The sequence below is a fragment of the Haemaphysalis longicornis genome, unplaced genomic scaffold, assembly GCF_048455015.1.
Source record: "Haemaphysalis longicornis isolate Haplotype H1 unplaced genomic scaffold, Haemaphysalis longicornis Haplotype H1 scaffold_5, whole genome shotgun sequence".
NCBI lineage: Eukaryota > Metazoa > Arthropoda > Arachnida > Ixodida > Ixodidae > Haemaphysalis > Haemaphysalis longicornis.
The window spans coordinates 102,808,201-102,822,491 of NW_027526385.1; positions in this window are offsets into that span (position 1 = coordinate 102,808,201).

The following is a 14,291-nucleotide window of genomic DNA, read 5'->3' on the forward strand; positions in this document are numbered from 1 at the left end:
ACCCGACAATAACAATGCTTATGGCGTTGAATACTACTAGCACAGTGCAAAGCGACAACGTAACACGTAAACGAACAATTTCCAACTCGTAAGGATGCGTGGTGATGTGTCCTTCAGTGCTCACGCAGAAAGAAATCCTGCACCTTCGCTGGGTTGAAGCCTTGCACGACTTTGTGCAAGCTTCGCCAGTTTTTTTGCCATTCCTTGAAAAGCTGTTATAGGCTGAGGAGAATCTTACGTTTGCTGTTGGCCAGGAGCCATGTATTTCCTGGACATTGCTCTTTCAGCTTGAAAATATTGCATGCAGAAATAAAAATGTTTCTTATGATTTCTGCCCTGCATATTCAGTCTTAAGACATATATTCATAGCCTGTAACGAGCAAACCTTCGCGTAAATGGGCTATCCAGTCAGCGTTGGAAGTCGAGGAAAGTACGTTAGCTCTAAAACCTTGATGTTTTTGAAGGAATTTAAAAGAGGATAGTATCCTTTTGGCTCCTTGAACGCGCAAATTGTTTCGGTCAGTCTGCCTTTCTGTCTCTCTGCACCTCCGAACGAATAGGAGTACACATAAAAATTAATAAAACAATAACGCGTTCAAACTGAAAAACAAGCCTTCCCCTGAAACCCACCCCTCCTTCTCCTTCTCTTTCTCTTTCTCCACTATTTCTGGCATCGCGGCTGAGTAACCCATACTAAAAGAACACCGATGCTCGTAAGGAAGCAAATTAGAAGAAAACAAAACATGCAACAGGAAATACTTTTCCAGTCTGCGTCACCAAGTGAAGGGTTTGGCACAACATGGAGCTCAAGTACGTACCTTGTTCCGATATTGGAGAACCGGAGACATTCCACTCCTCGCTGGCGAACGTACTCATTCGGGTTGGCTCTCCCGGCTGAGGCTTGCAAATACTTTTAGCATCGTTGTTTTCCTTCATCAAACGAGGCGGCGCTGTTGGAGCCTCGTGTAAACAACGTTGTCTGTTTCTTACGAGAGAAATATGGCCAGAGCATTGCGCCAGTCCAGGCTGACCTGAAACTCCGGGCCGGGTGGCCAAAGCGGTTATCGGCCAGCCCAGATCAGATTCGTGTTTGACGTCGTAGGACTGAGCCGTTATTATTGCTGCGAGAATATTTCCGGGTAACAGTATTTTCCGACGCGAAGTGTACAAAATAGCATTAAAATGCATGTTTTGAGTATACTTCCACGCAGTTCTCTATGTTACTTGTACGCACAGCTTCAAAAACTTTTTCTTTCGGGTTGGATTGTCCTTGTACGCTTATTTCGTTGCCATTTCATGTTCTTCATCAAATTTTAAATGATTTTGGTAGAACGTGACAAAGAAATTATTAGAACGAACGCAGTAGCGGGGAACGGATTATTTCAGCCAACCTGGAGCTAAGCACCTATGTCTACCTACACGTGTGTTGCATAGGCCGCACCCATCGCGATGCGGCTGCTGTGTGGGGGAATCGAACTCATGTTCGATCCGGGAACCGAACCGCTGAGCAACCACTGCAGGTAAGCCATTTAAATTCACGTACAGTACACGTGTATTACCCGCCGCGGTGGCTCAGTGGCTAAGGCGTTGCGCTGCTGAGCACGAGGTCGCGGGTTCGATTCCCTGCCGCGGCGGCCGCTTTTCTGATGGAGGCGAAAAGCAAAAACGCCCGTGTGTACGAGATTTCGGCGCACGATAAAGATCCCTAGGTGGTCAAAATTAATCCGGAGCCCTCCACTACGGCGCGCCTCATCGCCTGCGTTGCGTCGGCGCGTTAAACTCTACAATCAATCAATCAAGTACACGTGTATTGGAGCGCGGCATCCAAAAATTGTGCATATCGACTTCTGCCCGAGACAACGGCGTGAAGTCACCAGGGATCGGGTCAACAAAGGTGGTGGTGGCTCTGACGTGAGAATACGAGCTATAATTATGACGATGTGACCTCAACTCAAAACGGTGGAAGCTGGAGTTTGTGCTCTAATTAGGCCAATTTTTTATTCCATTCGTAAGTTCACTACACACTAGATGATCCGTCTGATTGGTCGCTACGAAGCGCACTTAACAAATTATAACAAACAAATTTCTTTTAGCGTCTAAGCTGGGACTAATCACGCACACGCGGCACCTCCGTAGGCTTAGAAATAAATGACCAGGCCCTGGCGTGGTCCGGGCTTCAGACAACGAGCCTGGTTTAAGCCCAAGCTGCGCTCACTTATGAATGCCCGGGCCCTGGCCGGCTACGTATTGCATACGCGGATAGGGCTCGGCCCAAGCCCTGGTCTACAAATACGTCTCGTGCACTGCTCTGAAGCATAGCTTGGCTGGAGCGGGTTTTTTTCCGACCTTTTAGTTGGTTTTTAGAAAAAAAACACGGCATAAATAAAAAAGAAAGGCTAGAAACCGTCAATGAAGTAGTTTGGTAGCGCCACACGGTTTGCTAGTATAGAGTACTACTAACTCAATCTACTAACTAATTTGGTGAGGGCGGCATTCAGACTTGATGCTATCAAAAACAGAACATGTTGTACGTGTCAATGGCAGGAACAGCTCAGTTACAATTATTTTCATTCGTCATGGGTGCTGCGATGTTGCATTACTGCAGATCTTCAAATTGATCGAAATCTACTACTGCAACTTTTTCTATACGTAAAATGCGCCATCCTAAACACATGCAAGACTCAACGTTCTTGATCAAGAAGATTAAGACGAGTGAAATAGCTTAAGATAGTACGCGCTGGAGGTCAGGATCCTCGCCCTGCTTCCCTCCTTTTTTGTCTTTCAATGCTCGTCACAGCGATAGATCTGTGCCAAGGCCCCACGTAATCCAGCGGACATATGCAGCTTGATATATTATTCAAGCAGCCGAAGCCGCCTTCTATACTGTTTGCATTGTTGTGAGGAAGATGCAATGGTTCAATTTATTCAGCTTTGCTTCGAATTTGCATTTATTTCCTCGACGCCATCCTTTCGGATTATATATGTACTTAGGCTTCCTGGGACTTATTTTACGCGTTTTAAATTGTGGAAACCTGGTTTGGGAGTTTTCCTAAAAAGAAACCAAGCACGGTGTTTCTATGAAAAGCACAATTCACTAATTTATTTGGGGTACTTAAGGACTAAAAAATGCCGCTAAACATCATGCCTGACAATTGCTGTCATTAATTTTGAAACTATTCGAAACTTTCGAATATCGAAGTGAGTAGTATCATATTCGATGGACCTTGGAATCGAATAGGGCTATTTGAAAACTTCGAATGTTGTCGAAGTATTTTGAAGTCTGTGTTAACACATAAAAGAAATGGAACCACGAATTTGACGTGATGCACTACGGCAGAAAAAAAAAACAGCGCTAATCCACCCAGTGAGTGTGCTTGGAAAGCAAAGCTGTAAGCAACACCCACAACGGTTACCCATGCGACATCACTTAAATTCACTCACGTGGCTCTACAAATTGCGAAACGAGAGGCAAGAGAAAGGCACTTAACCACGCCCTCTATTACTTCAAAAAGATATTCTTTGCTAAGGTTGAATCAATGCATCATTAATGAATGGTGTTTGGTTTGGTTGTATTGGGGAAGCACATGAGTGGAAACTTTTTTTATAAAATTAAAGGAAGCTCAACACCGGTGTGCGACGATCTCATTTCTCCGTCTCTGCCGCCGCCGACAGAGGCGGCAAAATCGGCGAGAGATGGAGGACCAGGAGGAGTAAATGCTTTTATTCAGATTTCTGAACGGCCCAGAGGGCGGGCCAAGGCAGTGGTTCCTTGTTCACTGGAGCCCATATGCATTCCGCGCCACCTCTGCTTTATGCACCAGCTGAAGCTCGGTAGGCAGAGCGAACTGGATAGCAACATCTCCCATTCCTGTTGTTGAATAGTTTACGGGAAGACAGGGCGGTACTTAGGGGTAAAGTCGCACACTCCGATTATGTGGCTGAGTGTTTCTACTTCTCAGCAAAACTTACATTCAGCGTCGTAGTGATTCCGTTGCATTGAGGGAAGACGCGTCGGATGGTATCAGCCGTAGGGTATTTGTGCGGTGGAAATGTAACTGTGAGGTGGGGGTAGGGTCTGCCTCTGAAGGCGATAATGCTGGGTTATGTCCCTGAACATGACAAGCTGGTGACTGCCCTCGTGCAGCTCCATAGCATGGGGGGAGGGGTAAAAGCTCAGGCCTGTTGGTGGGCGTATCCGTACACGCGAAGTGACATGTGTTGTTGCCCAGTCAATAGGGCGAAGGATGCGGCGACCCAGGGAAAATCTGCTCAATCGAAGCTTCTGGTTAGAACGATGGCCCTCTATCAGTTCTTCCACCACGTAGTGGAGCCCCATCCTAAGAAGCCTTTCCGTGGGCGCACTGATGGGAAGAGTAATGGCCAGCTTAACCGCATTTATAATCATTATATCAAGCATCTTTATACCCCCCTTGCCGAGAAGATAAGGGGCGACATAAGTTATTCTCTAGAGGACGAAAGCTTGAATTATTCGAAGGGTATTGGCTTCCTTAAGGCCTCGCTTCTTTGCTGCAACTCTCCTCATCATGTGCATGATTTGATTGATGCTGTGTTTGAGGCACTGCAAGGATCGTCCCGCTTGGTAATAGACTGGAGATGTAGGCCCAGTATCTTAATGATGTGGCTTGGAGTAATGGCCGGGCCATCAAGGAGTATTTGAGTGTCCTCCTTGATGTCCCCGCAGGGGGCATCTGCTAAAGCAGATGTTTGCGTGTACTGTGCGACACCACGGACCCCGAGCACCCACGTTTAGCCGTGCGTGGCAGCGCCGTGACCGGGGAAAAGAGGGTCCTGGTGGTTGAGCCGACGCCGAGTGCTTGGACCTTTAAGGCCCCTTGGCGGAGGCAACACACCACTTTGGCCTCTGCTTCCCGTAGACGGCACCTCCGGTCTGACCCGCCCGGGGGGAATCGGCAGTCGCCTTTTCCTGTCCTTCCCTTCACCTTTCGCTTTCCTGTCTCCTTTCTAACAACTTTCCTGTCGTCTCATTCTTTCTCAGTTTCCCTTTTTCCTGGCGGCTAGGGTTAACCTTGTGTGGCGGACGACCCTGAGTTCAGCCATATTAGGTTATAGTCGTGGTGTACAGCTGGCGTGGGCAGGACTTGCTCGCGAGTTCCTGTCCCGTCTCCTTGATGGGCTCCATGGTGGGCGGCTAGCACCATGGCCGAATAGATTTTTCATTTTATGGCTTCTTTTTTTCGCACAACTGATCCCTCTCGTAAAAGAGGGGGCACCGACGTAACTGCTAAGTTTTTCACGAAGAACGTTACGAACTTCCCACGCTTCCACGTGGTTCACAGCAACGATGAAGAGAAAACTGCCCGACTTGTCTCACCATTTCTTGTCGCAAAAACCCTAACTGCCACCATTGGCGAAGGCTACAAAGTAAAAAAACTAGCTAATGGAGACCTCCTACTCGAACTGCTCTATAAACACCAGTGTGACAAACTGCCAGGACTAACATCTTTTGGTGAGATCCCTATAGCTATAAGCGAACACAGGTCACTCAACACGGTCCGCGGAGTCATATCCGATGACGACCTGAAGTACGTGTCTGAGGAGGAACTTCTCGAAGGTCTGAAAGAACAGAACGTCACAAATGTGTATAGAATCAAAATCAGAAGAGAAAACAAAGAAATCCAGACTAAACACATGGTCCTTACCTTCGCATCCAGCATACTTCCAGAATCCGTAGAGGTAGGATACACAAAAATGAAACTGAGACCGTATATTCCAAATCCTCGCCGATGCTACAAGTGCCAACGATACGGTCACGGCTCGCTAAGCTGCCGGGGCCAAGACACCTGCGCCAAATGTGCCTCCAATGAACACCTTACTGAGAACTGTGAATCCGAACAACAACTCTGTGTGAACTGCAAGGGCAACCACGCAGCATACTCTCGTGTTTGCCCAGCGTGGAAAAAATAAAAAGAGATCATCACGCTGAAAGTGACTGAAAACCTTACATTTCGTGAAGCACGGAGGCGACTGACACCAGCGCATACCCGATCCTACTCCGTTGTGGTGCAACAGGGCGCGGCATCACAGCTGTCTTCGGCGCCTGCTGAAGCCACACAGAGTGAGGCTGAAGCAAGGCCCCCCGCGCCCCCGGTGGAAGCAGCTAGTGCTGCTCCACCACCCCCAAAGCGGGCTGCACGGACCCCTGGTTTGGCAGTCCCGAAGACCTCTGCCCACACGGCTAGGTCCAACACTTCAACACCCGTGCATTCTGCACGAACCTCCAGCGTCTCGGAGGAGACAATGGACACAACTGAGGGAGGTTCTCGGCCGTCTACTTCGGTGGTGCGGCGGAACTCCCTTGAAAATGGAAAGAAAGGCAAAAACCGTATCACGGGACCGAAGACGTAGTTTTCACCTGATACAAAAATAACATGGCATTCCTAGTCCACTGGAATTGTAGAGGACTTTTAAATAATTTAAATGACGTGAAAGAAATATTCGCGACTCATTCACCTGCAGTCTTGTGCGTTCAGGAAACAAACTTGGGTCCTAAACATAAGAACATACTGAAAGGATACCAGGTCTTTCGTTGTGACCGAGAGCAGGCGAATAGGCTCTCTGGTGGTGTCGCCATAATTGTGCAAAATGGTATTGCAGCTAAAGAACACAAACTGAAAACTAGGCTAGAAGCAGTAGCTGCCACCATGCTTGTATTCAAAACAATCACAGTCTGCTGTGTGTACTTGGAACCACAACTCACGGTAACACTGCTTGATTTAGAAGACTTAGTAAATCAGTTACCAGAACCGTTCCTAATAGTAGGTGATTTTAATGCCCCCTCATCCTTTTGGGGAAGTGAAAAAACTGATGTAAGAGGCCAGATTTTAGAAGATTTGATTTTGACCAACAATGTCTGCTTACTGAATACTGGTAAGCCTACATACTGCTCCCCAAGCTCAGGAAAGATGAGCTGCTTAGATTTATCCTTTAGTTCACCATCTGTTTTTAGCGATTTTAAATGGGATATCATAAACAACCCATATGGGAGCGATCATCTACCTGTACTCATTAGCGTAACATCTTCACCAACTATTATCCCGACGAAACCACGCAGGTGGAAACTTCAGTCTGCCGACTGGGGACTTTTTGCTTCGGAAGCAAATTTAGACCAAGTTTTTTCAGACACTCTTAGTATTGACGAATTGAATGAAGTGTTTACATCCCGCATTGTTAATGCTGCACGCATAGCTATCCCACAGTCCACGGGAGTGGTGAGGCAGAACCACAAAGTATGATGGACTCAAGAATGTAAGGAGGCAAAAAAGCAGCAAAATAAAGCATGGGGAGTCTTTAGAAGGTACCCAACCCAGGAAAATTTAATAAATTTTAAAAAAGTAAGAGCTAAAGCAAGGTACATTCGCCGAAAAGCTGAGAGAGCCTCATGGCAAAATTATGTCTCGTCCATAAACAGCTCCGTAACATCAAAGAAGGTATGGGAGCAAATTCATAAGCTAAACGGGACGTACTCCCCCTACACGCTTCCCCTTTTAACAGCACCAGATGTGCAAACAAGCATAGAAGAACAGGCAGATATACTGGGTGAACACTTTGCCAAAGTATCAAGTTCCGCACACTACACACAAGCTTTCTTAAAGTATAAAAACACAGCTGAGAAACAACGACTGCCAACATTTGGTGGCACAAACGAAACGTACAACAGTTTAATTACACTCCAAGAATTAAAGAGAGCTCTTTTGGCTGGTAAGCAGACCGCCCCCGGGCCAGATGATATACATTACGAAATGCTCGCTCATCTGTCTGGTCCTGCTGTAGAAGCACTCCTGAAGTTTTTTAACAAAATTTGGGTATCGGGAAAAATGCCGGGAGCTTGGAAAAAAGCTTTTATTGTAGCATTCTTAAAACCCGGAAAGCTGCCAACCTCCCCTAGTAGTTATAGACCAATAGCCCTTACGAGCTGTCTGGCCAAAACGTTTGAACTAGTTGTAAATAACAGGTTAAATTTTGTCCTACAATCAAACGAACTTATAGACATTCACCAGTGCGGCTTCAAAAAAGCATGCTCAACAACTGACCATCTTGTCCGCCTTGAAAATGCCGTACGAGAAGCATTTATACACAAACAACACTGTCTTGCTGTCTTTTTTGATCTCGAGAAGGCCTATGACACTACATGGAGGTTTGGAATAATGCGGGATTTAGTAGAATTAGGCATACGTGGAAGAATGCTGAACTGCCTGAATGATTTCTTGACAAATCGTTCATTTCAAGTGCGCCTGGGCTCAACCCTGTCGAGGAATTTCGTACAGGAGAACGGGGTCCCTCAGGGCTGTATTCTTAGCACAACATTGTTTGTCGTCAAAATGAACTCCATATCAAAAATAATTCCAAGGTCGATTATGTATTCTGTTTATGTTGATGACCTTCAAATAGCTTGCACATCGTCCAATGTAACAACATGCGAGAGACAAGTGCAGTTGACCATAAATAAACTGACAACATGGGCAGACAGAAATGGTTTCCAGTTTTCACCACACAAAACAGTCGCCATTCTTTTCTCACTCAAACGAGGCCTGCAGACAGACCCCACCCTACACCTAAAAGAAATAAATTTGCCCATACAAAATGAACACAAATTTCTCGGCGTAACGTTTGACAAAAAACTCACTTTCCTGCCTCACATCAATATCTTGAAAAAGAAAGCATCCGGGGCTCTAAATATACTTAAGGTTCTGTCTCGTAAACACTGGGGTTCCGACAGGTCATGCCTCCTACAAGTTTATCGCTCCGTTGTACGCTCTTGCTTAGACTATGGTTGCATTGTGTATGGCTCAGCAAGGCAGTCCTACTTAAAACGACTGGATCCCGTACATAATTTAGGTTTACGACTCTCGTTTGGTGCATATAGGACATCACCCATTAGCAGTCTTTATGTTGAAACCAATGAACCGCCACTTACATACAGAAGACTCATGCTCACGTGCTCATACATCCTAAAGATCCGTTCACTACCGAAACATCTGTGCTATCCCATAGTCACGAAATGCCCATCTAGGACACTGTTTAATAACAAACCCCAAGCTATTAGACCGTTGCTCCTTCGGTTTGAAGAGAAATGCCAAGAACTTGGTATGCTGGACACATTACCTGGGACTGCCCATAGAACAAAACAACTACCACCTTGGTATACATTCCCTGCTGTGTGCGATTTTACACTGACACACTTTCAAAAAAAGAAAACACCCCGTGAACACATATTACAGGAGTTTTTGGCATTAAACGAAAAATACAAAGGCTACACCTCATTTTACACAGACGGTTCCAAAACAGCATGCTATGCTGGGAGTGCAATAATACAAGGTAAATGGGAGAAGGTGATCAGACTACCTCAGTGCGCCTCGGTTTTCACAGCGGAGTCTTATGCAATTGCTGTTGCTGTGGAAAGAATAAGGAAGGAAAGCATTCCGAAAAGTGTTATCTACACAGACTCGCTCAGCGCGATCACAGCCCTACATTACAAAAATGCAGCTCAACCCATAATAGGAGACATAATACACAATTTAGTGACAGCAAAAACACAGGGACAGGAAATTAAGTTGTGCTGGGTTCCTAGCCATGTTGGGATCAATGGTAATGAGAGAGCCGATGCATGTGCTGCGCAGGCTGGTAGTAAAACAGTAACACAAGTACATATTCCTCATAGCGACTGTATGAAATTTATACGGAGTAAACTCAGAGAAACATGGCAGTCCTCATGGGATAACGAAACAGACAACAAACTTCACATAGTTAAACCCACTATAGCAGAGTGGGAATCAAGCAAACATGAGGAGCGCTACACAGAAGTCATTTTATGTCGTCTCCGCATCGGACATACACACCTGACACATAACTTCCTTCTAATGAAAGAAGATAAACCCAGATGTGAGGAATGCGACCAAGAGCTAACAGTAAACCACATGTTACTCTCATGTACGAAATTTGAGGTCCTGAGAAAAAAGCATTTTAGTCTGTTCTACGACGAACAGATTCCATTTCACCCCAGTCTACTTTTAGGAGAAAACGCACTTGTTAAAATTTCCTCCGTTTTTAGTTTTATCAAGGAAGCAGGGATTCTAAGCAAGCTGTAAAGCTGTAACGTGATGTAACCGTTATTATCCACAAAATACACAAAACCTTCTGTTTGGCGCATGATAGCCTAAGTTGCTTATGTGCCATAAAACACAACACAACACAACACACCTCCTTGATGTGTCGTTTGGCGTGAGGGTGGACGACAAGGAGCTCTGATTTTTTAGGTGAACACTGGAAGCCACAGGCTTTAGCATATTGGCGTACTGGAAATGAGATTGCATGTGTTGGTGTGAGCGTCCTTCACTTTCTGTAAGTTCTAGCGGATGCTCAAGGTGCGCACACGGCCACTACACGTGCCGTGGGCGGAGCGCGCAGCGGCGCGAGGGGTCGCATGACACTATCACGTAGCATTCAGTGACAACGCAGGGGGAAACCCGAAAATGTTCTTTGTCAGTGCAAAACCTGTCTTTCCCGTGTCCACGTGGGCTTGTAGCTCAATCGGTAAGACAACGGGCTCACGCTCCGTTACTATATTAGTTCCAGGCTCAACTCCTGCCAGTGCCAGTAACTTCTTTTATTTCTTCGCGGGGTTTTATGTTGACACCAACGGTCGCAAAAGAATCCTTGGGGGGGGGGGGGGTAGAGGTAGAAAGCTTTGCTTTAAAACGTCATCTTTAGTTGTGAAATATTCTCAGCCAACTTCCGTTCATATCGTGGTGATGGCCGTGGCAAAGGCCATAAAACACTGACAACTGGCCCGGCCTCACGTCTCACTCACTAGTTGCGACACACGTGGATTGTGGATTCGAGGATGTCGAGCCGCACAAATTTAGGAGCTTTTTTTCAAAATGGCTCTCTTTGAAGCGGGCATCGTACTGCGCGCCAAGCGTAGCGGGAAAGAACAACACCCACGCACTGAAGGCAGAGACAGCGTTAGAACAGCGGAGGAATGACTGTGCATTGTGCCACACTCTAACTGCCTTAATCATGCCCATCAAGTTTCTCGTAATATGCTGTATATTTGAGGAAATTAAGACCATGCCACCCTACCACGCGTCGGCAATCCGTAACAAAGAAAGGCTATGTTTTGAGAGTTTGATTCGTTGTGTTTTTACATGTCCTAAATTCAAATTTGGATGCGCGTGTACATGTTGCCAGCATGCTAAGCAAAGCCACCCAAGTTAGGTCTTCGTTCGAATTAGTCACGTGTTGTACCGTGGTGGTAACTTGTAACGAAGAAAATTTCCTGTAAAAAAACAGCTTGAGTAATTGTAAATACGGTCATCTAGAAGCTCTAGAAGGACAATATAAAAGAAAATGATATCTTAGTGGCAGTGGATGTTTGGTCAGGCAACCGACCATATGCTGTTGGAGCCCCTTATGATTTGTTCTGCGCTTGCAAGCGGGCTCGGCGCATGCGTCTCTCGCGGCAAATCGTCCAGCGCTGCGAAAACTAGCTCTGAGCTGCTGTAGGAGCAAGCGAAGGTGTATCTCCATGGGCCTACTCAGCCTTGTATGGACAATTCTTTTCTCTGGTGGAAAAGTGTTGGTACAGCCAGCGCTGTCCATGGTAGCTCGGCTTTGGCTTTCGGTCACAGCTACCCAAGTGTCCAGTGAGACGCTATTCTCCACCACACGGAATGGTCTGACAGCAAAAGCAGTGCAACTTCTCCACAAGAATGCAAAACAGTTGGTGCTTGTGCACAGCGACACGCGCTAGGAAGACACGATACAGATGCGATTAAGTGGTTTCCAGAATTTCGTTCCAGCTTTCGTATGAAAAAAAAATTGAAACTGAAAAGCCTGATTTATTTGTGTGATTGTAACACTTTTATAGGGAAATATTTGTATATAAAAGATGCAGAAATGATTATTGTAGCAAGATAACGCCGTTCATTCGATAAATTTTTCTATCCTGTGCATGGCGTCCCAGGTATTCGTTTCGATAAAAAATACTCACTTCGCATCTAATTATTCGCATAAGGTAACTATTCAATTCCTTTTCGCTTCGAAGTAAAGTCACTATTCGCACAGGCCCAGTCTTCATGCGTGCAACAACTGTTCGAAGAGATCAATCAGACTTTTGTGTCTGGTTTCGTTAAATCATGCCTCATTTCCTCAGCTACGATGACGGGTTTCATTTCGAGATATTTCTTTCTGTTTTAACCGCAAGGAATTTCAGTTATCTAAACAGCGTAAACTTCACAGGAAGCTGCCTTGCGAAACACGAGTCAAAAACATTTGCATGTTAGCATTCTGTACAAAGTTATTCGTAATTTCGCATTAAAACTAAAGACCTTCATCTATGACGACTAATGCAGTGTATGAAGCAGGGCAAAAAACATACAAGCAAAGAAATACTCCATCAACAGGGTTTGAAACATGTCCTTCTCGTAAGACTCGGGGCAGAATGCGTCCAACCAGAGTTTAGGAAACTTTCACGGCTACAGTTTGCGACAGACCCAAAGAAATCTGAGCCGTGAAGTACCACCCGCAGGCATGACCGAAAAGATGATATCACAGCTGAAGCAACGGCTCAGAAGCTTGTGCGCCGCAGTAAGTTTTCGCTTTGCTCACAATTATACCCAAGAACACTCGCATCGCAAATTTTCTGCTCGGTAAACGCAACGCGGCACTATTTTTAATCACTTCTTCGCGTAACCCAATATCGTGGTTGTGTCGCTTCTTGAAGCATTGAAAGCTAGAAAGAATGAGCAAGGGTCTGACTAACAGCCAGAAGAAAAATTGGCTTTGCGGCCTGATCAGTTTAGTCGACTTCTTCAGAATTAATTGCAATTTCAACTTTGCTAGGTTGTGGGACAGGTGTTTTGTTCTCCAAACCTATACGAGATCATCAGGACTGTATGCACATATGTTATATATGTATATGCATGTATATATATATTATAGTGGGGTTTATTGACAGGAAGGCAAAGCAAGGCCTGACTATCGCGGAGTCCAAACGCGTCCAAGCGAGCTCTCGGGTCGGGGCACCAGTCTCGCGCACAGCGCTCTCGATGGGGCTGTCTATCCCAGATTCAAGCACATACCCACTTGTGGTGGATTGTCCCATATCCAAGTACATACATCGTCTGACGCGAGACGTGCACGGCACACACCCATTTAAGGAAGTGGCCGTGATATCTCCATTAAAATCACCCCCCGGCAAAGAGAGGAGCCATACTGGCGACTCAAGGCGCTGCGACGACGAGGGGTGATAGTAGGGCTTCATACGCTGGACGTGCACGTTTTCGCGCCCTCGGCGACGAAGATCGGTCGTGGCAGCGATTGGCTCAACTACGTAATTGACGGGGGACGTTTTCTCAAGAACTCTGTAGGGTCCATGGTAGTTAGCTTGGAGTTTCGGCGAAAGGCCGGTCGTCTTGGACGGGATCCACAGCCACACGAGAAATCCGGTGGCATAGGTAGGCGAGGTGACTGAAGCGTCATGACGAGATTTTTGGCGCCCTTGATCCGCAGCGGTAAAGGATCGAGCCAGTTGACGGCACTCTTCGGCATGCTTAGCTATCTCGGAAATGGGCCTACACTCGGAGGCGTCGGGTCGGTAGGGCAGTATGGTGTCTAGGGTGCCGGAAGGCTCACGCCCATAAAGTAAAAAGGGCGAGAAGCCCGTCGTCGTCTGTGTCGCCGTATTATACGCATACGTGACAAATGGCAGAACTAAGTCCCAGTTTGCATGATCCGAAGAAAAATACATTGAAAGCATGTCGCCAAGCGTGCTGTTAAATCTTTCAGTCAACCCATTGGTTTGCCGGTGATACGCTGTAGTTTTTCTGTGAACAACTTGGCATTGGGTCAGCAGGGCTTGTATTATGTCCGACAAAAAGACGCGTCCTCTGTCGCTCAAAAGCTCCCTGGGCGCACCGTGGCGTAAAACAAACCTCTGAAGGAGGAATTGTGACACGTCATGGGCTGTAACGGTGGGGAGTGCGGCTGTTTCCGCATACCTAGTCAGGTGATCCACTGCAACAATAGTCCAGCGGTTGCCTGCAGTTGTGGTGGGGAGGGGCCCGTAGATGTCGATTCCAACGCGATCGAAAGGGCGCGCGGGGCTTGGTAGTGACTGCAGAGGTCCTGTAGGATGTTGCGGCGGAGACTTGCGGCGCTGGCATTCGGGACACGAGCGGATGTATTTCGTAACAAACGTGTACATCCCGCGCCAATAGTAAGGGATGCGCAACCGCTGATATGTTTTTAGG